This window comes from Tasmannia lanceolata, unplaced genomic scaffold (assembly GCF_043159265.1).
Source record: "Tasmannia lanceolata isolate RefF3 unplaced genomic scaffold, GAP_Taslan_0.1 ptg000015l, whole genome shotgun sequence".
Classification (NCBI taxonomy): domain Eukaryota; kingdom Viridiplantae; phylum Streptophyta; class Magnoliopsida; order Canellales; family Winteraceae; genus Tasmannia; species Tasmannia lanceolata.
In genome coordinates this window covers 13,825,856-13,853,413 of record NW_027518692.1, presented here as the reverse complement: position 1 = coordinate 13,853,413, position 27,558 = coordinate 13,825,856, and the positions used below count along the sequence as shown (strand labels likewise).

Below are 27,558 nucleotides of genomic sequence, written 5' to 3'. Positions count from 1 at the left end.
GGAAAGGGCGGTAGCTAGCAGAGAAATCTTTTTCGCTTTTCTATTTTTTCGTTCGTCTGGAGAACAAGAGACTTGAGAAGGTGGTGCAATTAGGTCAGAGACCGCCCAAGAAATCCTTCCATCTCAATCTCCTGTATCTCAATCCATACCTTAAAACTATCATGAAGAACACACTATCCAAAGCCGCCATGGATTGAGTACAAACTGTACTCTCTTTCCCTCTTTCTCTTGGTCTACTAGTAGCTTCAAAAGCTACCACTGTTCTATATATATAGAAACTCGTCATGACATGATCTCACCACCATACCTCTTGAATGTCAAGTACTCCATATCAGATTGGTTCTTTTATCAGTGAGAGATATGGGTCTAGAAAGACATTTACTCCCCCTTTTAATGCTATGCTGTTGTTCTTATTCCTGTTACGGCAATTTTCTTGAGGACCCACTCTCTGAAGCCTCTCCTTATGACAAAAGTGCTTATCCTACATATTTCGGCACTTTCGCGACTTCATTAGGCTATGGCGAACCCCAATTATTTAGTTTCAAGCGGTTAGATCACGTGGAGAGTCGTAATTCTTCACCTATAATGGTGAATGTGGATGATTTTGGAGCTAAAGGTGATGGAGATGATACACGGGTAAGCACCAATAGAATAATGATAAAAACAAAACAGAATATCACAGTTGTGATTGAATCCTCATTGGGTTTTGATGATGTCTGACTTTTTGTTTGTGAATGGGTCTATTTGTTCTTCTGTGGTTTTGAAAAGTCTCACTTTCTATATGGTGTAACTGTCAGGCATTTGAGAAGGCTTGGGAGAAAGCTTGTTCAACTGTCACAGTAATGGTAAGATAAATTTAATTATGCAAACACATATGGGTCTTAATTTTTTTTGTATATGAAGATTGACCCCCATGCAAATTATTAAGTGTATTTGTTTCCCTTATCATTTCAGTTCATATACATGTTATATTTATTTGTTTTTCCTAATGCATCAGATATATGGAACCATTGAAGCTTCCTCAGATCGATCAGATTGGGACCGGGATCGAAGATACTGGATTAACTTTCAGAATATTCAGAATCTTATAGTTGATAGACCTGGGACTATCAATAGGAATGGAGAGATATGGTGGAAAAACTCCTGCAAAATCAACAAAGCTTTCGTAAGTTTTTTGACTTCACAATCACCAAATTCGATATAACAAACTTGCATTTTCTTTCAACAAGGCTAATTCTTTTTTAATTCCTCATCTGTGAATCTGCAGCCTTGCACGCAGGCTCCAACGGTACATTTCCTGTTGTTGGAATGAAACTAACGAGGTTGGAGGGAGAAGATGAGTTTCAAGAGAAGAAGATTGTTCTCTTGATATCAAACACAAAAAGAAAGTAACCGAAGTTGTTGTAGTACTCAAAACCCTTCAAATTTCACTTAAAGAACTTACAAATGAAGAAGATACATATTCTAAAATATAACCTACATTCCAAATCCGAATTTAATACGACCTAACTAATCTTAGCATCCCTAAGTACTACTAACACACTATCACATGAAAAGTAAATGACTAGCACAATTCCAAAACACAAAATATAGTCCCTAGGCCATTAAATGCCACAAAGGAGATTTCCAATGTGGTCAAGAATCTTCCAAGCCAAGAAGTCAAGTGGATATATGATCATGATCTAGTGGTCAAGATTAATTTCCAACAGCCCCCTTAAGCTAGACCACTACAATATCGAGTTTTGCCTTCATCTTGATGAATGTATCGGTCTTCAAAGCCTTTGTAAAAATATCCGCAACTTGATCTTGAGTCTTGTAAAAACGAACGTTACATTTACCAAGTCTCGAATGAAATGATACTTGATCATTATGTGCTTGCTTTTGCCATGAAAAACTGGATTCTTTGTGAGTGAAATAGCCGAACTATTATCACAAAATAAATGTGTACCACGTTCTTGAGGATGTTTGAGTTCTTCTAATATCTATCGCAGGCAAAGAGCTTGACAACCCCCCCGAAGATAATGAAATGTTCTCTGCTTCCGCCGTAGAAAGAGCAACAACCGATTGCTTCTTTGATGCCCATGAAATTGCACCCGAACCAATGTTAAAAACGTAGCCGGAAGTACTCTTGCTATCATCAACACTTCCGCCCCAATCACTATCACAATAACCAATCAAACTTGAATCTTTAACTCTTCCATAACGTATCCCATGATCAACCGTTCCACTTACATACCTTAGCCGGCTTCCCAATGACTTCTTTTTGGTAATTCCATAAATCTACTAAACATACTCACCGCAAACATAAGATCCGGTCTTGTACCCGTCAAGTACATGAGATTACCGACAAGGCTTCTATAAAGAGTTGCATAAACTCCTTTCTCATCCTCATTCTTGCATAGTTTCAAACCAACTTCCATAGGTGTGCTAATATGTGTAGCATCTTCCATTCTAAACCTCTTTAGTAAATCATTTGCATACTTCTTTTGAGAAATAAAAATTCCATCCTCTCTTTGGTTGACCTCAATACCAAGAAAGAAATGGAGAAGACCCATGTCGGTCATCTCAAATTCTTGCATTATATTTCTTTTGAATTCTTCACACATACTTGAACTATTGCCGGTAAAAATTAAATAATCAACATATAAGCAAACAATCAAAAGCTCACCTTTAGTGTTCTCTTTGATGTAGAAGGTGTGTTCATAAGGACACCTTTTAAAACCATTCTTCATGAAATATCTGTCACTGCGACTATACCATGCCCTTGGTGCTTGTTTCAAGTCATATAAAGCCTTTTTCAATCGGCACACTTTGCTTTCTTCACATTTCTTCACATAACCGGGAGGTTGATCAATATACACCTCCACTTCAAGAAACCCATTTAAGAATGCCGATTTAACATCCATTTGATAAACCTTCCAACTATTTTGTGCCGCCAAAGCTAGAACCATATGAATTGTCTCAAGACGAGCAACAGGAGCAAACACTTTTTTGTAATCAATGTCATACCTTTGCTTGTAGCCTTTTACTACTAAGCGAGCTTTATACTTTTCAACTTCACGACTTGCATTCAACTTTGTCTTGTAAACCCACTTCACACCGATAGTCTTTGCCCATTTGGAAGCTCCATTAGCTCCCAAGTATTGTTCATTTGAATTGAACACATTTCTTGATTCATTGCTTGCTTCCACTTTTCTTCTTGACATGCTTCCTCAAAACTAATCGGATTGGCATCGGCAAACAAAGCAAAATTTGCCAACTCTTCATCGGTAATTCTTCTAGACTTTTCATAAATTTCTCTTATGTTTTTCGTCTTCCTTGGAGGAGAGTCGGGGCTTGTTGAAGACGATGAAGATGATGGAGCCGAAGAAGATGGAGAAGAATATGGAGTGATAGTAGGAGCCACATCCTCTTCATTTTCTTCAATTCCACCATCGTGAGTATCTTTGCTTTCATCCATATCTACCAAAACTTCTTTCTTCTTCTCACTTTGATTCCAATTCCAACATTTCTCTTCATTGAACTTCACATCCCTACTTATGATAATCTTCTTAGTCATGGGATTGAACAACTTGTACGCTTTTGAACTTTTACTATATCCAACAAGGATACATATTTCAGATTTATCATCCAACTTTCTTCTTGTTTCATCCGGCAAATGAGAGTAGGCAATACTACCAAAAATTCTCAAGTGAGAAACACAAGGCTTATGACCACTCCAAGCTTCTTGAGGAGTCATACCTTGAACACTTTTTTATGATGCCCGATTCAAGAGATAAATAGCACATGCAACGGCTTCCACCCAAAACATATTAGGCATCCCTTTAGCTTTCAACATACTTCTAGCCAATTCCATAATCGTCTGATTCTTCCTTTCGGCAACCCCGTTTTGTTGAGGTGTGCATGAGTGGTAAGTTGATGCCGACTCCCATTCTCTTTCAAGAAATTCTCAAACTCATGAGAAACATATTCACCACCTCTATTGGAACGCAAAGTTTTCAACATGAAACCACTTTGCTTTTCAACCAAGTTCTTGAAAGTTTTAAAGCATCCAAAGACTTCCGATTTTTCTTTAAGAAAATAAAGCCATGTCTTTCTACTATAATCATCAATGCAGGTGAGAAAATATCGATTACCTCCAATTGATGTTGTTTGCATAGGCCCGCATAAATTCGAATGCACTAGCTCAAGAGGATTTGATGCCCTTCATGTCTTTCCAATAGGAAAAGAGTATCTTTGATGCTTTCCAAGTGCACATCCTTCACACACTTGATCTTGGCGGTCGATATTCGGCATGCCTCTCACCATATGCTTCTTGTTCATGAGAGATAAAGTACTAAAGCTCAAGTGACCATATCGAAGATGCCATAGCCATGACATATCTTTGACAATAGTGTTGAAGCAAGGAAAAACTTCACTTTGAAACTTTAGAGGAAACATCTTGTTTTGAGTCATTCTCACCTTGGCTATGAGAACATGATTCTTGTCTTTGATTTCACATACATCTTCCTTGAAATGAACATCGTGCCCTTTCATTAGAAGTTGCCCAACACTCAAGAGATTGTGCTTTAGACCGGGAACATAGAAAATATTGGAAATGCGCTTGACGCCTTTCTTTGTTTGAACAAGAATATCACCACTTCCCCTTACGGAAAGCCTCTTGTCATCACCCGTTCGAACTTCACTTTGGAGAGATTCATCCAACTTTACAAATACGCCTTTGTTGCCAGTCATGTAGTTACTACAACCACTATCAATATACCACGTCTCTTCAAGAGCCACTTCTTGCACATTACAAGCAAGAAAAAATGTGTCTTCTTCTTTACTTTCTTCTTTCTCATGCATGAAGGTGGAGTCTTTCTTGCTTTCTTCCGCAATCTTCTTTCTACAATACTTCATGGTATGACCAAACTTTTGACAATGATAGCATTGAATTTGGGATAGAGGTCTTTCTCTCCCTCTTCCTCTTGTAGAAGAACCCCCTTCATCTTTTTCATATTCGTGATTTATTTCTCCACCATTTCTCCCTCTTCCACGAAAAGAATTTCTTCCTCTTCCTCTAGAGGCTCCCCTAAAAGAGACTTGAGTTTGAAAAGCTTGTTCTAGAGGAGAAGAATCAAATTGCTTCATTCGTAGTTCATGGGATTGGGGTGATCCCAACAAACTTTTTATGGATAAAGAAGCAAGATCCTTTGATTCTTCAATTGCAACAATAATATACTCAAATTTTCGAGTCAAACTTCTAAGGATTTTCTCTACTATCCTTTGATCTTGAATATCTTCACCGTTTACTCTCAATTGATTCACAAGAGAAATAACACGATTGAAAAAATCTTCAACCGATTCCGAATCTTTCATCCTTAATGCATCAAACTCACATCTAAGGGTTTGTAATCTTACCAACGTTACTTTGTCTTCTCCTTTGTACGATGTATAGAGTGTATCCCATGCTTCTTTTGCCGCAGTCACCAATGAAATTCGTTCAAAGATGACTTCATCCACCGCTTGATAGATAAAGAACAAAGCCTTCTTGTCTTTCTTTTGATTGTCCTTCAACTCATTGAGTTGTTGTGGAGTGAGAGCCGCTTGATCCCCGGTTCTTCAACGCCGGTCTCAACAATATCCCATAGATCTTGAGATCCATACAAAACCTTCATTTGGATGCTCCATTGGTTGTAGTTCTTGCCATTGAATCGAGGAAGTTGAGGTTGCAACATATTGGAAGCTATGATCAACCATCAACCTATGCTTTGATACCACTTTGTTGGAATGAAACCAACGAGGTTGGAGGGAGAAGATGAGTTTCAAGAGAAGAAGATTGTTCTCTTGATCTCAAACACACAAAGAAAGTAACCCAAGTTGTTGTACTACTCAAAACCCTTCAAATTTAACTTAAAGAACTTACAAATGAAGAAGATACATAGTCTACATTCCAAATCCGAATTTAATAAGACTTAACTAATCTTAGCTTCCCTAAGTACCACTAACACACTATCACATGAAAAGTAAATGACTAACACAATTCCAAAACACAAAACACAGTCCCTAGGCCATTAAATGCCACAAAGGAGATTTCCAATGTGGTCAAGAATCTTCCAAGCCAAGAAGTCAAGTGGATAGATGATCATGATCTAGTGGTCAAGATTAATTTCCAACATCTCTTTCCATCGAACACATGTTTAGTTTCATTATAGAGATGCTTAAATAAATACATTTCCTCTCCACTTTCAGCTTTCTTTCTATAAAAATCTTAAAAAAGGTTTAAGTAATTAAAGAAAGGAACTGATGTTCTTCCATCTTTGGGTTTTTTTTTTCAACAGGCCTTGACCTTTTCTTCATGCATGAACTTGATAGTGAATAACCTCAGCATTAAGGACAGCCAACAAATTCATCTCTCTTTTGAGAGATGTACCAATGTCCAAGCTTCCAATCTCATGGTAACTGCACCAGAAACAAGCCCCAACATGGATGGAATTCATATCACAAATACCCAAAACATTCAGATAACAAATTGTGTCATTGGAACAGGTAAAGAGAAAAAAGATGAACAAGGTGTCACCTTATTTTCTCCTTAGTTTTTTTTTTTCTGTGCTATGAAATATGGTCTTAATTTTATTTACAAAACACAAAACAAACAGAAGAAAGAAAAAACAATACATTTTCATGTTCTACTTTTCCTTCGATGGAGCTTTGGGTACTTTAACAGACATAAAAAAAACTCCTAAAAACTCAATTATGATGTGTACATTCTCCTTTTTTTTTTTTAAGGTGATGACTGCATCTCAATAGTAAGTGGGTCTCAAAACGTCAAAGCGACAGGCATAACCTGTGGACCAAGCCATGGAATCAGGTCTCAAACTCAATCTAATCCTTCTTGAAACTTTTAATTTGTAAATTTCCTAATTAAGAAGAATTTAACTTTTTTTTTTTTTTTTTTTTGTCTAAATATTGTCTTCTTGAACCCAGTATTTGAAGCTGGGATCTGGCAATTCAGAAGATCATGTCTCACAAGTAATAGTAGATGGAGCCAATATTGTTGGAACAGGTAAGGTTTTGTTTATGTATACATACATACTCATACATAAATACATGCATATATATACAGATGGAATTGATATTCACACTTCCTTGTTTCAATATTGCCATTCAACTCCTTGGTACTTTTTTAATCAGATTTTAGTTTTTTAGAAGTTGTTGCAATTCCTACGATGCTCTCAACATCCAATAATAAAAGGGGATTTGCTAGGCAATTTTGCTGAAAGCCATTTCCAAACTAACTTTTGCATGAGAGATCAGGCACATAGGCTCACTTTTTAGCAGATTTTGTCTTTTTCATTTAATTCATCCCTGGTGGCGGTTCTCTCATGCAAAAGCCAGCCGCGAAATGGCTTTCGGCGAAATTGCCTAGCAAATGGGCGAACACTAGGCCCAGCGGGCGAACATGCTGGACTCCGGCTCCGCACTCCTGCTGACACCTTTCGAAGCACTTCCATATGTATATATCCACACACACATTTATTTATTATTTATTTATGCTGGTATATGTCAGTACATATGTTCTATGTTGTATCATTCGTATTGTTTCTTCAGTAATATGGTCATCCTTGTTTAATAAGCAGGGAGGTTCAGGAAAAGCAAGCAACATCAAATTTCAAAACATTGCCATGCGCAATGTCGCCAATCCTATAATCATTGACCAAAACTACTGTGACTCCAACAAACCATGCCCAGAAAAGGTGATTTCTCAACCCCCACCAGACCCTTTCTTATTTTGACTCATCTAAATAGGATCTCTCACTTAAATCCAACAAGAATTTTGATGTGTTTTGCAGAATACAGCTGTGGAAGTAAGTAATGTGGTCTACAATAACATCAAAGGGACAAGTACCTCAGATGTGGCTGTGGAATTTGATTGCAGCGAGAGCTTTCCATGTCATGGGATAGTGTTGAATAACATTAATTTGGTTGGAAATGGAGGGAAAACCACAACTAGCTCATGCAAAAATGTTAATGGGATTGCAATAGGAAATGTTTTCCCACGCCCTTGCTTCTAAAGAGAAGGAAATTAAATATACTTGTATAAATTTATCGATCTAGGATAGTGTGATTTTTTATTCTTCCATTAGATTGACATGAATTATATTGGGTTCTAATTTTCTAGCTCAGTTTGGAATTTTTTGTGGGTCTCTTTCAGCATTAAAAATCGAGGACGACTTAAGGTAAAATTCTATAGCAACATTTTGTATCCATTTTATTTTTGTTATTATTGGATTGAATGATAGTATTGTAATTGTGTTTCTTATTATTTATTTATTTATTTCAGGCTGGATTGAAGTAGGAAGTGAAAGATGGAAGTCTACTTCTCCTGTTTGTGTCTACAAAATAGTGATGGGAAAAATACTGTATTTTATTTGTTCATGGATTGTAATAAAGTTGATACACTGTGTTTCTTGTTCCAATGGGTTTCTTTTTCTGTATTCACGATTGAATATGTCTGTTAGACATGGTGGAAAAATAGGTTTAAAAAGATCACTTCCATTTCATTCCAAGGCATGCTTTTTCCTTCCTTTCCTTTGTTGCTGTTGCTATTGAACTCTTACCAAATAATTAGAGAAAAAGCTTGCGTAAAAGGCTTACAATTTCTAAGGTGGTGGTGTAATACTATAACCTGCCTACCTTTTAAAGAAAATAAGGAAGCCGTTTTACGTCTTACATTCCAAATGTATAACGAGGAAGACGTAGAAAAATTAGTTGTGAATGATTGCATATTATGAATGGATCTTGTAGGGTCTCTAAAAGAAAGCTGAAGGGAGAAAGGAAGGTAGTTTTTGATGGGGCCCATGAAATGATACCTATTTTCTATAGGATGGAGGAGAATATAAGCGGATTAGGGTCGGGTCGGGTGGGTTCGGGTTGGGCAGACTTTGCCCAATTGGATTTGGGTGTAGAAAGCATTTCGGGTTGATCGGCTGGGCCAGCCCAATTTGGTAAATTTCGATAAAGTTCGATTTTGCCTAGAAATCAATGTACATGCCACAAATCAAATGGTTCATGCAATGGAGGGGCCCACCAAATGAATAATGTAGATCATGTTTACGTCACATCTGTGGGCCTAATTTTTTATGCTTCTCATAATTGCTTACCGAAGAACTTATATAAATTAGAAGGGAGATGCAAAAAAGAAAGGGGAGGTTGTTACCCTTCTCCCTAAGAGACATTTACTTGACCCCACTTCTGCCTTATGTACGCGAGTGAACAGATTTGTTGATCTGCTCTTGATCAGATGATCTTAGGCCCTTGATCCATCAATCCTTGTTTGAGGGTCCAAAAAGAAAAGCTAAACAGTGCTTTGACTTAATAGTCCGGACTCCGGAGGGGGGGAGGATCTTGCTTAGTCTTAGTCCAATTCTTTCGCCGGTTCAGATAGGGTAGGAAAGCCATTACGTCTCCTCGAATATTCTTTCCGTGGTCCTAGTTCTTGGATTGAATCTAAGTCGAAAATAATTGTTGTGTGCTTTTCTCAAAAGCACAAGCAGGTAGGGAGTCCGCAGGAAGAGATATGGGACCCGCCTAATCCAGAACATTGGTAGGGAGTTAAAACGGATTTCTTTCTTTTTGGATAGGTGACTAGGTGAGCTCTTAAGTGAAGCCCCCTATAGCGATAAGGAGTTGTTTTACAAATTGGAGGCGAAATATTCAAGACTAGTTTGCTATACATACAATGATAAGCTCAGGAACAAAAAAAGGTTAAAGAAAGTTTACAACCGAAGATATATGCGCAAATTGGCTTCGACTCATTCCATCCCATCTCTCTCTCTCTTAACAAGAACTGTTCATTTAGATCTTTGAAGAAGGTGGACACAATAGAAAGTGGAGACCTTATATGATGCCCGACCGTGAGATTATAAAGGGCGGAGAGAGAAAACCATCTCTTGATCAGATGATCTTAGGCCCTTGATCCATCAATCCTCGTTTGAGGGTCCAAAAAGAAAACCTAAACCGTGCTTTGAGTTAATAGTCCGGACTCCAGAGGGGGGGAGGTTCTTGGAAAGCCATTACGTCTCCTCGAATATTCTTTCAGGGGAGAGAAAACCATCTCTCCCCTGATTTTTAATCCAAGAGAAAGCTCTGTTTCTGACTTTTCCTTGGTTCAAAAACCAAGGCAGGAGGTTTTGTCTCTATCCGCCCTTTACATTCTCACAGTCGGGCATCATATAATTTCTCTAGAAAGTGTATGTTATTTAAAATTCACTTAGGTCCACCTGGTTCTAAGATCCAAACCGTTCCTTTATTGGGGCACGATTTTTTTGGAAGAGTCACTGGGGCCACTTTGTTCAAAGATCCAAACTATTCATTTGTTGAGCCTGAACATAAATTGGACGTGGCCCAAAAATCATCTTCATCTTAGGTGATCCTAAACCTCGGAACTAATACACACCATATATAAATTTCTACAGATGGAATTTTGGAGACGCCTATTTAAATTGGGCCCCAAGAAGTGAACAGTTTGGATCTCCGAACAAAGTGGGCCCAAGTGAATTTTTAAAATAATACACTTTTGTGCTGTCCACCTTTTTCAAAGATCTAATCTATTCATTGGTGCGCCCCACCATGGGTTCGTGTTCAAAGAGAGAAGGGAGAGTATTGGTTTGGAGAATAAGTAGAGAGAGGGCCTACGTTGTTCAAAGAAAGAAGAGAGAGTAATAAACTTTTCTTTCCTTTGTCATTAGTTTTCTTTCAATGAAATTTTTTATTTGAAAACTTTTTCCATGGAAAAATTTCCGTTGGCATTTTTTCTATGGTTAAAGTTTTTTACAGCTCATGCATAATATGGGTGGGGCCATCGTTTTACAATAAATGTTTTGATAAGGTGGGGCCAATCATTTTGCACCCATGCATTAGTATGGTTGGGGACCACCATTTTATACCTCATGTTTTGATATGGTAGTAGGGCCCATCATCTCTATCCAAGCTAGACCTGGCAAGAAGTAACCCGGACCCGCGGGTCCACCCGGCCTGTAAAAACTGGGCTGGTCAGGGTGGACCCGTGGGTACCCGTAGAGAAGTGAAACAAAGTTTTATTTTGGGCCTATTTCCCGTAGTTTTTAGATTTTTATGCATTTTTTCGATAGCTTTTTCCGTAGTTTTTCTATAGAGATACCTTCTTTCGGTATTATTTTGCGTAATTTTTCTAATTTGTGGCCTCTTTCCCGTAATTTTTCTCCTACACCTTACCCCCATGATTATCATGAGGGATTTGCTATCCACCTTTGCAGAAAGCTACTTCCGCCCATCCTTTGCAATTTGCATATGATGACAGCCTCGTCAATGAATAAGACAAATCTGCCAAAAAGTTAACATAAGTGGCTATCATCACATGATCACGTGCAAAGGATGGGCGCGAAGTAGCCTTTTGTAAAGGTGGCTAGCAAATCCCTATAAAAACAACAGAAATCTTAAAAAAAACAGAAAAAAACTACAAAAATTCATTTAAAAAAAAAAAAAAAACAGGTGACCCGCAGGTGCACCTGGCCCATACGGGTGGGGTCCGGGTCAACCAATTAGTGACCCGTAAATTTCCGGTTCATTTTTGACCCGGCTTGTTTGACATAGACCGAACGGGTAGGGTGAAACCCGGCCCGGCCCACCCGTTTGCCAGGTCTAACCCAAACACATGCAAACGGTAGGGCCCACACTGTACACCCAAGTGGGCCCACCATCTCCTCCCAAATCCACACACACAGGGTGGGACCCACTATTTACACTATGTTTTGATATGGTTGGGCCATAAAATTTACAGGTCATAAAATTTACACGTCATATTTATAACTTGTGTTGTTTTAGGGGTATTTTATCAAAAATAAATGATATGCATTGTTTGAACTATTACTATGTTTAGTATTTTTTTTTCATTCATCTCTCTCAAGTCTGGAGTCACCCTCTTATCTATGTTCCTTCTCTAACCATTCCGTCATTCCGTCGCTGCCGCTGCAGCTCACCCTCCCACCTATCGGCCATGCTCACCCTCACCCTCGCCCTCTTCTTAGAAGTTTAGTTGTATGAAATGTAAGTAGGACTACTAGGACACATCGATGGACAGTTCGATTTGAAATGGATCGTGACCAAGACACAAGAATTAGAATCGAAGAACACTCCGAATCCGATCTGACGATTAGAGATTTGAGTAGATCTGTTGACAGCCTTACGCATGGGTGTAAAATAGTAGGCCCCACCCAATCAAAACATGGATTTTAAAATGGTGGGCCCCACCCGAATGCATGGGTTGGGTGGGGATCTTGTGAAACATGAGGTAAAAGGGTGGACCCCACTAGATGTATGAGTTTGAGTGAAGTTACATGGTATAAAATGGTGGGCCCCGCCATTTTATTGGAAAAAGTTTCCCAATAAAAATTTTACAATTTGGGGAACCGAATTACAAAAGAAAAAACCCTTTTGTTGTTGGTACGAACACAAGCCGGAAGGAGCGGATATCTGGGCTGAGAACCTTCCACTTGCCTTGCTGAACAGGTAAATAAATAATTACCCCGGAGTTGCATTTTTTTTTTATCTCTTGGCCCTTTTAGTTATGGATTTTCAGAACCGATTGTAACTCATAAACTGTTTACTGGAATCAAAATTAAACGTAAATTTAAGTACTCCAAAATCCAAAACAAGCCGGAAGGAGCGGATATCTGGGCTGAGAACCTTCCACTTGCCTTGCTGAACAGGTAAATAAATAATTACCCCGGAGTTGCATTTTTTTTTTATCTCTTGGCCCTTTTAGTTATGGATTTTCAGAACCGATTGTAACTCATAAACTGTTTACTGGAATCAAAATTAAACGTAAATTTAAGTACTCCAATAATCAGTTTTGGATCAACAATTGGTTCTCAAAATCCAAAACAAAGAGGGCAAAAAATAAAGGGCGCTGATATTCCCCCCCCCCCCCCCCCCCCCCCCCCCCCACCACCCCTGACGGCTGGCTGATATGTCACTTTCCCACCATTTGACCGGTCTCTCTCCACTCTCTCTCTCTCTCTCTCTCTCTCTCTCTCTCACTTTCCCACCATTTGACCGGTCTGTCTCTCTCTCTCCACACACAACAGGAACAGTTGGTGGGCCCAACAGAAACCGTTGGTGGAATGGTGGGCCCATCTTTACACAACGTAGGCCCCGCCCATACCACTGTAGGATAATCCAAACCGTCCATTTGATGGGCCATAAACGTAAATAGGTTGCGTCCCAAAATATCATTTCCATAGGCAGATCCTAGCCCTCCGATCTAAATAGAAACTACATCTTATACAACCTCTATAGATTGTAGGGTTGTGATCATCCTATGGAAATGATTTTTGGGGCACAACCTATTTACATTGTGGCCCATCAAATGAATGGTTTGGATCATTCTATGGAGTTGGTCGTAAAGTAACATTAAAGCCCGTCCACAACATAGGACGATCCAAGCCGTCCATGGTTTGGATAATCCTATGGAGTTGGTCGTACACTAACATTAAGGCCCAATCGTAGGCCCACCGATTTTTTTTCAAATTGAAGCGTGCCGTCCACAACATAGGATGATCCAAGCCGTCCATGGTTTGGACCCTCCTATGGTGTGGTTAGTACAGTAACATTAAGGCCCAATTTAGGCCCCACCCATATTTTTGAAAATGAAGTGTACCGTCCAGACCATAGGATGATCCGAGCCGTCCATTTGATGGGCCATAACGTAAATGGGTTGTGCCCCCCAAAAGGGTTGGCCCATCAAATGAATGGTTTGGATCATCCTGTGGTCGTACAGTAACATTAAGGCCCATCCACAACATAGGATGATCCAAGCCGTCCATGGTTTGGATAATCCTATGGAGTTGGTCGTACACTAACATTAAGGCCCAATCGTAGGCCCCACCGATATTTTTCAAATTGAAGCGTACCGCCCACAACATAGGATGATCCAAGCCGTCCATGGTTTGGATCATCCTATGGTGTGGTTCGTACCAATTTAGGCCCCACCCATATTTTTGAAAATGAAGTGTACCGTTCAAACCATAGGATGATCCAAGCCGTCCATTTTATGGGCCACAATGTAAATAGGTTGTGCCCCAAAAATCATTTCCGTAGGATGATCACAACCCTACAATCTATAGAGATTGCATAAGATGTAGTTTCTGTTTAGATCGGAGGGCTAGGATCCGCCTATGGAAAAATATTTTGGGACGCAACCTATTTACGTTTATGGCCCATCAAATGGACGGTTTGGATTATCCTATGGTGTGGTATGGGCGGGGCCTACGTTGTTCAAAGATGGGCCCACCATTCCACCAATCGTTTTTGTTGGGCCCACCAACTGTTCATGTTGTGTGTGTGGAGAGAGAGAGAGAGAGAGAGAGAGAGAGAGGTCAAATGGTGGGAATACATTAGCCAGCCGTCAAATGGGGGGGATAGCCTACAAGTTAGGGGGGGGAAACTTAGAATATATCGGCCAAAGTAAACTCCCTAATCGCTTAAGTCTCGAGATTGTTTAAAACAAAAAATAGAAACAATTGAACTTCAGTTTGGTTCGTTTGAGTTGATCCTAACACATTCGGAAGAGATAACCTTTAGTTTATCAAACCTGTTAGAAAAACAGATTATTTCTTGATTCAATACAATTTTTGTTGATTAACATAGGACTACAAACCTTGGGATATATGCATTGCTCCTTGCTATAGGTTTGGTCATGGGCGGAGCCTAAGGAGGGCAGTTGCCCCCCTAAAATTGCCCTCTGATTTTTTGATTTTTCGTTCTCTCTCTCTCTCCGTATCCCTAAAATTTAGGATTTAAATTCAGGAGTTCTTTCTTTAAGGATAGGTTTAGTTGGATTTTTTTCCGTAAAATTTGCCCGACTGTTTTCGTTAACAAACTCTCTCTCATCGATATTGTTTTCTTAGTCGTTTCTAAATTAATTCCTTTTTTAGTGTTTTCCTTAACTCTCCCTCTGTCTCTCTCTCTCATCTAAAAAAATCTAGATAAGTGGCTTTAGCTAAGTAAATAAGTGTGACTGAAGAGATTCTATATGGTGTGTGCACCAAGAGTCCAGTAACTTTCAAAAAGTATTGCTGGCCCACTTCATAGGATGATCCAAACCATTCATTTATTGGGCGACAATATAAATAGGCTGCACCATCATGGAAATGATCTCCCATTGTAGATCAGAGGGTTAGGATCATCCTATGGAAACCATTTACATGGTACGGCTTATTTACGTTGTGGCCCAACAAATGAATGATTTTGATCATCCAATGAAGTGGGCCGCATGGTATTTATTGAAAAATAGTAGACTTCACAAGCACACAACATATAAAATTTTGGTTAAATCAGTAGCATTCTTGGGCCATGCTATGCATGGGTGTAAAATATTAGGCCTCACCCATCAAAAGTTGAGTTGCAAATAGTGAGCCCCACTACATCAAAATATAAGATGTAAATTGTCTGCTCGCCTGTCAAAACATAAAGTATAAAATGGTGAGCCCGACATGCTATAACAACCATTTTTCGCCCCCTTAGAACAATTCCTGGCTCCGCCACTGGGTTTTGTCCTCAAGTTCATGAACTATTATCATATTATCTTTAAACATGATTCTTCATCGCCCCCCTTCCTTACAATAAGATCAACCATGTAAATCTTTACGATTACAACCTTGATGAGCTCGCACTTGATAAAGCCTGGACAGTTTTAAATCTGATTTTATGAGGTGTGCAACTTGGGTCGGATTGAAGACGACCCCACCCGAGGAACCCATTTTTCCAACCCGAACCTGACCCGACCCGATTTCCAACCCGATGAGGTTCAACCCAACCGGATGCGAGGAACCCATTTCTCCAATCCAAACCCGACTCGACTTCAACCCGACCCAACCCTAGTTTTAAGCGACCCGAACCTGACCCGTGTTGGGAAAAGTCAGCCCGAACCCGACCTCAGTTGCACCCTTAGATTTTATACTCTTTTACAAAAATACCCTCTTCTTTTTTTAACTTGTATTATTTGAGGGTTATTTTAATTAGTAAAAATAAATCATATGTACTTTTCAACTATTCTTATTTTTAGTTTTTTTTTTTTCATTCATCTCTCTCAAGTCTAGAGTCTCCCTCTTCTGTTCGTTCTCTACCCATTGACCCAAAGTCCTTAGCTTATTGTGTTGCTGTCGCGGGCTTCTGTGGCTTACCCTCACACCTATCAGTCGCTCTCGCTCACCCTCTTTGGAGAATTTTAATTGATACGATGGACGGTCCGATTTGAAATTGATTGTGACCGAGACACAACACGTAGAATCCGAACAACACTCGAAATCCGATTAGACTGATAAGAGATTTGAGAGGATTGTGACTAGGACACAGGTGGATCCGATCTAAAGTGGATCCGTTGACAGACGCATGGTTGAAAATCGTAGGCCCCACCCCATCAAAACATGGGTTGTAAAATGGAGGGCCCCACCCTAATGCATGGATTGGGTGGTGATCATGGAAGACATGAGCTAAAATATAACAAATATCTCCGAAGATTCAAACTAACAAATATCTCCTAAAAATTTTTCCTAAATTTTTTTTTCTTTGCACAGTTTGGAAAGAAATGATAAATTTTAGTGATAACATTATAAATTACAGAATTTATATGGTTGACGGCACCCCAAAATTACAATGGGGCCTGCATTGTTTGGGTGATCCAAACCATTTATTTGTTGGGCCTTGAGGATAATCCTAACCCTCTGATCCATGGTGTTTTTTTTAATACTGGGCAGCCCATTTTTTAAATGGTTAGGATCATTCTATGGAGAAGATTTTCTGGGCACACCCTATCTACATCAGGGCCAAACAAAACAATGGTTTGGATCACCCAAACAATGTGGGCCCCATTTTAATAACCGTCCAACATACAATATTTCTCAATGATTTAAGGTTGCTGTAAATAAAACTTGATTTTCGAAATCACCAGATTTTTTGCCTAAAAAATTGGCAGTGAAAGATATCACGATAAGAATACGTTAAAAAGAGTTAATGGTTGGAGGGTGAAATTGGTATTTGATAATTTTAACGGTGTAAATTAACATGAGATTGTTTTAGGGACTCTTTAGCAAGTATTTTAAAAAAACAAAACTCTTTAGATATTGCGAGATTCTTAAGTACTATTCACCAATTATTTTGCAAACCAGAAAAATCCCTTCTATATTACATTACAAAATCACAAGCGATCGTGTGAGTTTGAAATTCTCTGGTATCAAAACAAGAAAACTCTCTTCTCTATTGTTTCCACATTCGTAGCCATGGAAGGTGGAGAGGACTTGCCTAATGGCCAAGTAAACCCAATAAACGTTCCTCCTTGCTACAGGTTTTGCCCTCATGATCATGAACTCTTCACTTATTATCTTGAAAATAAGGTTCGTGACCTCCCGCTTCCTTACCATCAAATCCATGATGTAAATCTTTATGGAGAGACCCCGGATGACCTCACTAGTATGTATTTGTATTTCTTTTTGCTTTTTACTTTGATTAAGGGTCATGGTCATGCATGTTAACAATTTGTAAAGGGTTTTTCTTAAGACATTTTTTTGTTGATTAATAGAGAAATACCATCCTTGGGAAAAGAATGAGTGGTACTTCTTTACTTCAAGAGATCGAAAGTATCCGAATGGGAAACGTCCAAAACGTTCGGCCGGAGGTGGCTACTGGAAAGCTACAGGAGCAGATAAAGTGGTCGAACATGAGGGGAGGAAACTTGGGGATAGGAAAGCACTGGTTTATTATAAAGGAAAGCCACCGAAAGGGAAGAAGACCAATTGGATTATGCATGAGTATAGAGTCACAGACGAGACTAAGAATGAGAATGCTCGTATGACTGAGAATCCTCATCCGATTGAGGGCAACGAAGAAGACAGGAGGATGAGGGTAAGAGTAACAATTTTTCTTTTTAAAGAATACAAATATATTTATGTTAGATTTTTACATTACTCTCATATATATGAGATGTATCTCATATATGATATGTATGATTTTTAAAATTTTGTTATTAGAGTATGCTAAACTCAAGATGGCCGCCATTGGCTGCAAGTCACCCAAGGTTGCCCCCATTGGCTGCAAGTCACCTTGTAGTCACCCAAGGTTGCCCCCATTGGCTGCAAGTCTCCTTTGTGCATCTAATACTAATACTCTTTGACGCAGCTTTATTCAGCCAATGGGGGCGCCCTTGAGTTTATCATTCCTCTTATTATTATTATCTTATGTAGAATGATGGACTAAAGGACGCCCTTGAACAAACCATGATTTAAGGACCAATAGGAGGGCCCTCTTTGAATTAGGATGACCAATAGGAGGGCCCTCTTTGACTTCCAGCTTTATTCAGCCAATGGGGGCGCCCTTGAGTTTAACATTCCTCTTGTTATTATTATCTCATCTTATGTATAGAATGGATTAAAGGACTCCCTTGAACAAACCATGCTTTAAGGACCAATAGGACCAATAGGAGGGCCCTCTTTGACTTGCAGCTTTATTCAGGGGCGCCCTTGAGTTTAGCATTCCTCTTGTTATTATTATCTTATGTAGAATGATTATCTTATGTAAAATTATGGACTAAAGGACGCCCTTGAACAAACCATGGTCCTTAAGGGCACCCTTCAATCAGTCACTCTATGATTCCTCTTAACTTCATTTTCTTTTCTGTACTAACTATAATATTTTGCATTTTCTTTTCTCTACTAACTATAATCTTCTTTTTTTTCTCTTTTAGCTGGATGATTGGGTTTTATGCAGGGTTTACCAGAAATTAGGAGGTACAGATAAACCTACAAATTCTCGACGAAAAGTTGTCAAGGAAGAACTCGACAACGTGCCGATGTTGGAAGATAATGATGAATTCACCAATGACGGGATCCAAGAGACAATCACACCTGATTACAACTCCTCAAGTAATTATGCATTCGAAGATTTTGAAGATGACTTGTCTTCATATGACTTATGTTCATTTTTAGTTAAACCCACTTGTGGCTCCTTAATGGACATCCACTCCGTTGAACCAATTTCACCAATTTCTTATCCGCATCCAAATGGATCCATCAATGAAGACAATCTTGTGGCCAACCAAGAAAATTACAGATTTATTAAGCAGCAGCATCCCAATGTTCATAGTAGTAGCGACGGACATGGCGATGCACATAAAGGCCTAGTTCCCCATTACCCTCCGAATGAATTTCAGTATGTTCCTCAGAATGAATTTCATAACTCATATGTTCATCAAATTCCCCATACTCCAACTCCCCATACTCCAAACGAATTTCATCGGGTTCGCCATAACCTTCCAACTGAAATTCATTATATTCCCTATGACCCTCGAACTGTAATTCATCATGTTTCCCAAAACCCTCCAACTGAGCCACCCAAACGTCAACCTAAGAACTAAGATACATATTTGGTAGATCCAATGGCAATAGTACATATTTGGTAGATCCAAGGGTGTTGGTGTACATCTCGTACACCATTGAAAGTTAGTTTAAGTTCCTTATTTTAGTATTGGGGGAGTTTTAGTTTTAGTTTTTTCTGAAGTTCATGCTCTTGAACTTGTTTATTTTTCCAAGACATTTTTATGTTGAGCTTCTCTTTAGAAGCCATCTCTTTTATCTGATTTAGTTAAATGGCATACTGATTTAGTTGAATGGCATTTGGGTACCAACACGCCTCATTATCTTGTTTGCAATTAGCTGCTTGTTATATAAATTTTGAGGGAGTACCATTGCGTTGATGATTTGGATTTCCTTGTTTAGTTTTATTATTTGCTAGCTTTTTTATGATTGATGGTTTGGTTAATGATATGGCGATCCTAACAAGGGTTTATTAAAAAAAACAAAGAAATCATTCAATGCTTTGTTTATGATACGTCTATCCTAACAACTTTAATTAAGATTTATATAAAAAAATATGTTGTAGATTATGTAGCAACAAGACCATTGGAAATATGGTAGCAATGGCTGGTTGTTTTTTTTTTTTTGCCATATATAATCTAAAGACAGATCCTACATTTTTAGGCCATTTTTAGACAGATCCCATCTGGGCTTCTTTTGTTTCTCACCTAGGTCATTCTCCTCACTCTCAACGTGCCCAAACTCCCCTTTTCTCCCTCTTTCTATCATATACACTAATACATATATAATAACCCAACCTCTCCTCTCTCTCTCTCTCTCTCTCTCTACAAATAACATGGATCTAAACCATTTATACCTTGTGGGGTTGAACTGGCCTCTTACAATGCGAGAGACAAGATGGGGCCCACTGGATAATCTCATCTCCAACTACTATCCTTAAAGCCCCTAAACCACCGTGATCCCTAACTTTAAACGCCTAAACCCTAAATCTACAGATGACTCTCTTCAATTGTTATTGTTAAAGTTAGATTTTGGCTAATTTCGGATTAATTTTTATCGACAGTATGTGTACTTGAAGATAAGCATAGAAAGGGATAAAGATAAGGTTAGAAGGTTAGAAAGGGATAAAGATAAGGTTAGAAAGGGATAAAGAAAAGGTTAGGAAAAGATAAACCTAATCTAAATTACTTGCCTAATCCTAATCTACCTTGGTGATCCAACAGTGAGATCTCACACTCTTAACACTCTTAACAGTGAGATTGCACCTATACGAGATGCAAGGTAGGTTTTCTATCAAATCCATTCTTGAGTAAGTGCATCAGATGATTTTTCAAAGGTGATAGAAATGCAGGCCTACAATAATGAGCAATATGAATCAAAGGGGCCAATAAGCAACAAAAGATATTAGGAGGGACCAGAGGTGGGGTTGTGTGTATAAGAGAGTGTGTTGGGTTAGTCTGTATGTATGAGGGAGAAAACGGGTAGGGTATTATTGGGTTATTTTCGTGTGTGTATGTGAGAGAGAGAGGTTTAAACATCGCTTGGGGTGTAGTATTTTGTTCACCATTTACAAATGGAGTGTAATTGATTCATATTTAAGGGCATATCTTTTGTGAGAGAGTATCAATGAGAATTTTGCATGGACTTTCACATAAAGGGCTTTCGCGGCCGGCTGTTGCATAAGGGCTCTCTCATGCAACAGCCGATGCGAAATGCCTATTTGCGAAAGTCCCTAGCAAATCCCAGCTAACAATAAAATTTGCATTTTTAACTCCCACACTGTATTAAAACAAGTTAGAAAAAAGTAATGAGAATAGAAATAGACTATTTCATAAACAAAAAAAATGTAATGATTTGGTAATAACTTATAATAGTCCTATTAGATTTGTGCATAATAATAATCAAGAAATCAAACAGATAACCTAGTGAACATACATACATTCAGTCCAAGTACATTCAAGAGAGATTCATTAGCAAGGTACTCATAACCTAGTGAACATACATACATTCACTCCAAGTACATTCAAGAGAGATTCATTAGCAAGGTACACACTATATAGATTAAAGTTATAATTTGAATCTAATGTGATTATTGAGTTTTTATTTTATTTTATTTCCTTTGATATCTCAAGTATTTGTACCTAATGGGTAAAAGACCCTATTTCCTAGCTTTCAGAGAATTCCTTCTAAAAAGGTGGAAATCAGAAGGGGAATTTCAAATGTTTGCCTTAGCAAATGGGTTTTTCTTGTTTAAATTCATAAATGAAGAAAACTGCACTTCATTCAGGCTCTGTTCACTTGCCTTCCCGCTGTGTCGCGGGAAAGGAAAGTTGCGTATTTTTTCCCGAGAAAGTCATTTTTTAGTGTTCTCTTGCTTTCACGAGAAACAGACTTTATATTACGTGGAAATAAAAAAAATGAGGTGGAAAAGTTGATTTTCTCGCGCTCACGGGGTTCTATTTCCGCCCAAAACCGTGGGATTTCTTTTCCTTTTCCCACGGGAAAATAAAACTCGGGTTTTGTTTTTCGTCACTCCCTCTCTCGCGACGAAGCAGACGACCAACGGTGAGGTTTTTCTTCTCCGGCTCCTCTCCGGTCGGTACGTCCCTCTCTCTCTCTCTCTCTCTCTCTCTCTCTCTCTCTCTCTCTCTCTCTCTCTCTCTCTCTCTCTCTCTCTCTTCGTCACTCCCTCTGTTGCTTTGACGAAGCAGACGACGAAAACGGTGAGGTTATTTTCCTTTTGAAGCATCTTTTCCGGCTCCTCTCTGCCTCCTTCTCCGGCTCCTCTCCGCCTCCTCTCCGGCAAGGTACCCCACTCCCTCTTCTCTCTCTCTGTCCCTCCTTTTTGTGATTTTTTTCCAGATCTAGGGTTTTTTTTTTGGGGTTTTTCACACATATAACAAATTTGGGTTAGGATTTATGGGGTTTTTGTAATAGGGTTGCAGATTATGAATTTCTACACTGATTTTGCAATGGGTTTGCAGATCTGGGTTCGGATTGTTGGGATTTTTATTGTTTCGGATTTATGGGTTCGGATTGTTGGGTTTTTTTTCAATGGAGTTGCAGATTATGGGTCTTTGTGTACATTTGGGTTCTGAATATTGGGGTATTTGCAATGGGATTGTAGATTTTGGGTTTCTTTTCACTGATTTTGATTTTTTTGGGTGTTTTTTGTAGAGTAGGGGTTCATATTGTTTTGTTTTTTGCAATGTAGATGAATCATTATGTGTTATATCATTGATTTGTAATTTCTTGTCTTTTTTTACATTTGGGTTACGAATTTTGGGGTATTTTCAATGGGGTTGTAGATTTCACTGATTTTGAACTTTTTTGGGTTTTTGTTGTACAGTAGGGGTTCATGATTTTCGATTTTTTCACTATTTATCAACTTTTGTTGCTGTTTTTTTCACAGTAGGGTTCGGATTGTTATGTTTTTGCAATGGAATTGCAGCTTATGGGTTACTGGACTGATTTTTAAGATTCTTGTTTTCTGCATTGGTGGTTCTGATATAATATCTTCGTTGTTGGGTGTGGATGATATGTGGGTGGATGGGTGTTGATGATATGTGGGTTTTGATGATACTTTCATATATTGGACTATGCATAATTTCATATACAAATTTATGTCACTGAAGCAAGCATATGACTATATGAGTAAAAGGAATTGTTTTCTTCCCTTTGATTCATGAAGTAAATTGGCAGAAAACAGGAAGAAGGCATGAATGACACAAAGGAATAAAGTTCAAATACTAAAATTAAAATTTTATATTGATGAGAGAGCATTGCATATGCATTGCATACTGGATCCATGTGCAACCAGTGATCCTTATGTGGTACTACAATTGGATGGTCAGGTTGAAAAAAACAAGTCAATCGGGCAACAAAAGACCCAACATAGTGCGAGGACTTCACTTTTAATTTCAAGAAGAATCCCACAAAGAACCTGTAGGTTGCAGCTTGGGATGCAAACCTTGTAACTCCACATTAATGCATGGGAAATGCAGGGGTTAGCGTAGGATTTTTATGCACCAAAGACAAAGCAAAGGCCAAGTAAATGGTTGTTGGTTTCAAAACTGATGCACAAGGGGAAAGTAACATGTCAGGGAGAAGAAGAGGATAAGAGTGATGTGGAGACTAAAGATGGTGCACTCTTTGCCCTCTTGACATACATTTGAAGCAAAGAAAGTAAGATGGAGATGGCACAAAATTCACAGAAAAGGTTGAAGGAGTTGGACCTCAGAATCAAAGGTCTTGGAGATGGATTGGAGTGTTTGTTTAGGAGCTTAATTCAAACCAGAGTCAGTCTCCTGAACATCTTCACCCACTAGAGATGTTGTCAGCCCCTTCTAACCCTCAACCCCATCATTGGAATCCACATTTTAAAGGATTTTCTGATGGGTTTCAATTTCCAAACATCAATGTTTGTACATGGTTGTAACTTGTAAATGTATGACATATTATTTCAATATAAATCCAAATATTCAACTATATGCGCTTTTGCAATTTTATGGTCTAATTATGAATCAATATTACAAGGATAGGAAAATGATTGGTGGAATCTGTTTAGTTTTCCCAATACAGTTTACTTGGCAAGTGAACAGGCTTAGGAAACCTTTTCTCTGGATTTCTCAGATTTTCCTGCGCAAGTGAACAGGCACAGGATTCCTTTTCCTGCACAGTTTCCTTTCCTTTCCTTTCCTTTCTGCCACGTCAGATTCCTTTCCTTTCCTTTCCTTTCCTTTCCCGAGAAAACAAGTGAACGGACCCTCATAGAATCTCCTACTACCTCCTATGGAGGGAGAGCTTTGCTATTACAGAAATGGATACCAGGGTGTGCCTTGGAACGCCTCAAACTTACGACAATCCCTATTTGGGTTAGATTTCCAGGCATACATCTACAATTCTGGACAAGAAGAGGACTCAGCAAGATTGCAAGTTCAATCAGGAAACCCTTGTACATGGATACACCGACGATGGAAGGAGCCAGACTCAGCTACGCTCGAATGTGCGTTGAAGTAAATGCAACTAAAGAACTTCAGAAGATCATGCGCATTCAAACTCCAACTGGATGTCTGGTTCAATTTGTGGAATATGAGTGGAAACCTCAGTCGCACAAACATTGCAGTGATTTCAGTCACTCCATAGACAAATGCTCACTGGAAATAAATAAACATGAAAAGAACAACAAAAAGACTTCCAACCAGGGGTGGTTCCAAAGAAAAAAGAGGAAGGTACCCAAAACAGAGATACTGAGAATCATGGGCCCCAAAGCTCAGGCAATATCACCTTGACCGACACATTCAGTGTATTGGACAGCTCCGAGACAGAAGACATCGATATAGAAGAGCCAGACCAGTATTGCGCTGAAACAAAGGAAACATGAGAAGTTAAGCAAAAAGAAACCAGAACCAGGAACCTCAACCTCTCAAAGGAAGACACTATATCAATCAAGGAAATCATCCCAAGGAACTGCTTACGAAAAGGAAAAGGAAACTCACCAACCCCACGAGGATGAAGCGTGGTAGAAGGTGAATAGAAAGAAGTACTCCCCCATTCCTGAACAAGATTTCTCCCTAAAAGCGGGGACAAAACACTCAGAAAAAACCACCAGATTTTGAGGAAGAGCCAGAGAGCTAGTAAGTTGAGTCAGAGGATGATAGACGCCCTTGATTATTAGTGTCTCTTGAGATACTTTGTGCTTACACTCTTCCTTAGACATCCTTTCTAGGGTAGGTTTTGTGTTTGTTCTCTTGGTCTGTCTCTCTATTCTTGTGCTAGGGTTAGTATTTTGTTTGTTGATTTTAATGACTTTCTCATTCTAATAAACCGGTAGGGGTCCGGCCAAACCCCAGCTTATCTATTAAAAAAAATAAAGCATTAAAGCCTGCCCATAATTCACGTTAAAAGGGGTGCGTATTATCCTAAGGGGGTGCGAATTTATCATCACCCATAAAATAAAATATGAAAATGTTACACGGGAAAAATACTATGATCTAATAAAAATTGATTTTTTATACAAACACATTGAAATTGCACCTTATCTTTTAATTAGAATTTAGAAGAAAAGAAAAGGTGGATTTTATAACCTTTGATGGAAAATAAGAAGTTTCAAGGGAAAATGACCTAAAAAATGGGCCTTTTCCCTCAAATATCATGCATGAGGGGTGGCTTTTGTGAATGACCAAAATGAGGGGAAAAGTAACGACTTTTGCCAAAGAGGACAGAAATGCCCTTGTAGCTTGTTAAAGTCATCTTCAGCCATCATTTCACTTTTACTTTACATTTTACACAGGAAGTGATATATTTGCCCCCTTTTTTACTTGGGACAGCCCCCTCTAGTGTATTTATGAATTCTCTTTTACACTATATGTGGCTGTCCCAAGTAAAAATAAGGGGCGAATATATCATTTCACTTTTTCTTTACGTTTTACACTAGGAAGTGATATATTCGCCCCCTTTTTTACATGGGACAATCCCCTCTAGTGTATTTATGAATTCTCCTGTACACTATAGGGTGTTGTTCCAAGTAAAAACAAGGGGTGAATATATCATTTCTCTCTTTACCGTGGGAAATGATATATTCGCCCCCTTTTTTACTTGGAATAGCCCCCTCTAGTGTATTTATGAATTCTCTTTTAGACTATAGCGGGACGTACTGAGTAAAACAATGGGTGAATAGTGGTTTGACAACCCGAACCACTATTAGGCCCTCTGAACCACTAATTAGAACTATTTAGACAATCTTAACAACTATTTAGGATGTTTGAGCCACTATTTAGACTATATGAACCACTGTTACACTTACACCTAGTTAGAATGTTTGAACCACTATTCGACTCTCTGAATAACTATTAGACCTATTTAGAACCTTTGAACCAATATTAGACACTCTGAACCACTATTTATACATTTTGAACCACTATTAGACCGTATGAACCACGATTGGACAATATGAACTGCTATTAGACCCTATGAAGTAGTGGGTGTAAGTAGTGGTTCATATGGTCTAATAGGTGTTCATAGGGTCTAATAGTGGTTTGGAGGGTCTAATAGTGGTTCAAAAGTTCTAAATAGGTTTAAAAGTTATCCAGAGGGTCTAATAGTGGTTCAGATGGTGTAAGTAGCGGTTCAAACATTCTAAATAAGTGTAACAGTGGTTCATAGGTCTAAATAGTGGTTCATACATCTTAAATAGTTCTAATAGTGATTCAGAGTGTGTAAGTAGTGGTTCAAGCATTCTAAATAAGTCTAATAGTGGTTCAAAGGGTCTAAATAGTAGTTCATACTTCCTCAATAAGTCTAGTAGTGGTTCAGAGGGTCTTAGTAGTGGTTCATATTGTATAATTAGTGGTTCAAATGTCCTAAATCGTGGTTAACTGTCTAAAGAGTTCTAATTAGTGGTTCAAACATCGTAAATAAGGCTGTCTAAATAGTTCTAATTAGTGGTTCAAGGGGCCTAATAGTGGTTTGAGTTGTAAAACTACTATTCACCCCTTGTTTTTACTTGGGACATCCCCTATAGTCTAAAAGAGAATTCATAAATACACTAGAGGGGGCTATTCCAAGTAAAAAAGGGGGGCAAATATCTCACTTCCCACCCTAAAGAGGGAAATGATATATTCACCCCTTGTTTTTACTTGGAACATCACCTATAGTGTAAAGGAGAATTCATAAATATAGTAGAGGGGGTTGTTTCAAGTAAAAGGGTGGTTAATATATCACTTCCTAGTGCAAAACATAAAGTTCAAGTGAAATGATATATTCGCCCCCTATTTTTAATTGGGACAGCCCCTATAGTGTAAAAGAGAATACATAAATACACTAGAGGGGGTTATCCCAAGCAAAAAAGGGAGAGAATATATCACTTCCTAGTGTAAAGCGTAACGAGAAAGTGAACTGATACCCCCCCCCCCCCCTCAATTTTTACTTGGGTCAGCCACATATAGTGTAAAATAGAATTCATAAATACACGGGGCTGTCCAGCTGTCTCAAGTCAAAAAAGGGAGCAAATATATCACTTCCCTGTGTAAAATGTAAAGCAAAAGTAAAATGATCGCTAAAGATGACTTTAATAAGCCATAAGGGCCCGTTTGGATGCCGAGAAGATCTTGACTTGGATTTCTCACATTTGCAGACCTTTCTGCATTATAATTTGGATCGGATCAAATTCTTG

General features: G+C 38.7%; 1 pseudogene; it reads left to right on the top strand.

Annotated features, from left to right (window-relative positions):
- The first annotated feature begins 360 nt into the window (after positions 1 to 360).
- LOC143891564 (polygalacturonase-like) lies at positions 361 to 8,059 on the top strand (annotated as a pseudogene).
- Positions 8,060 to 27,558: the final 19,499 nt, after the last annotated feature.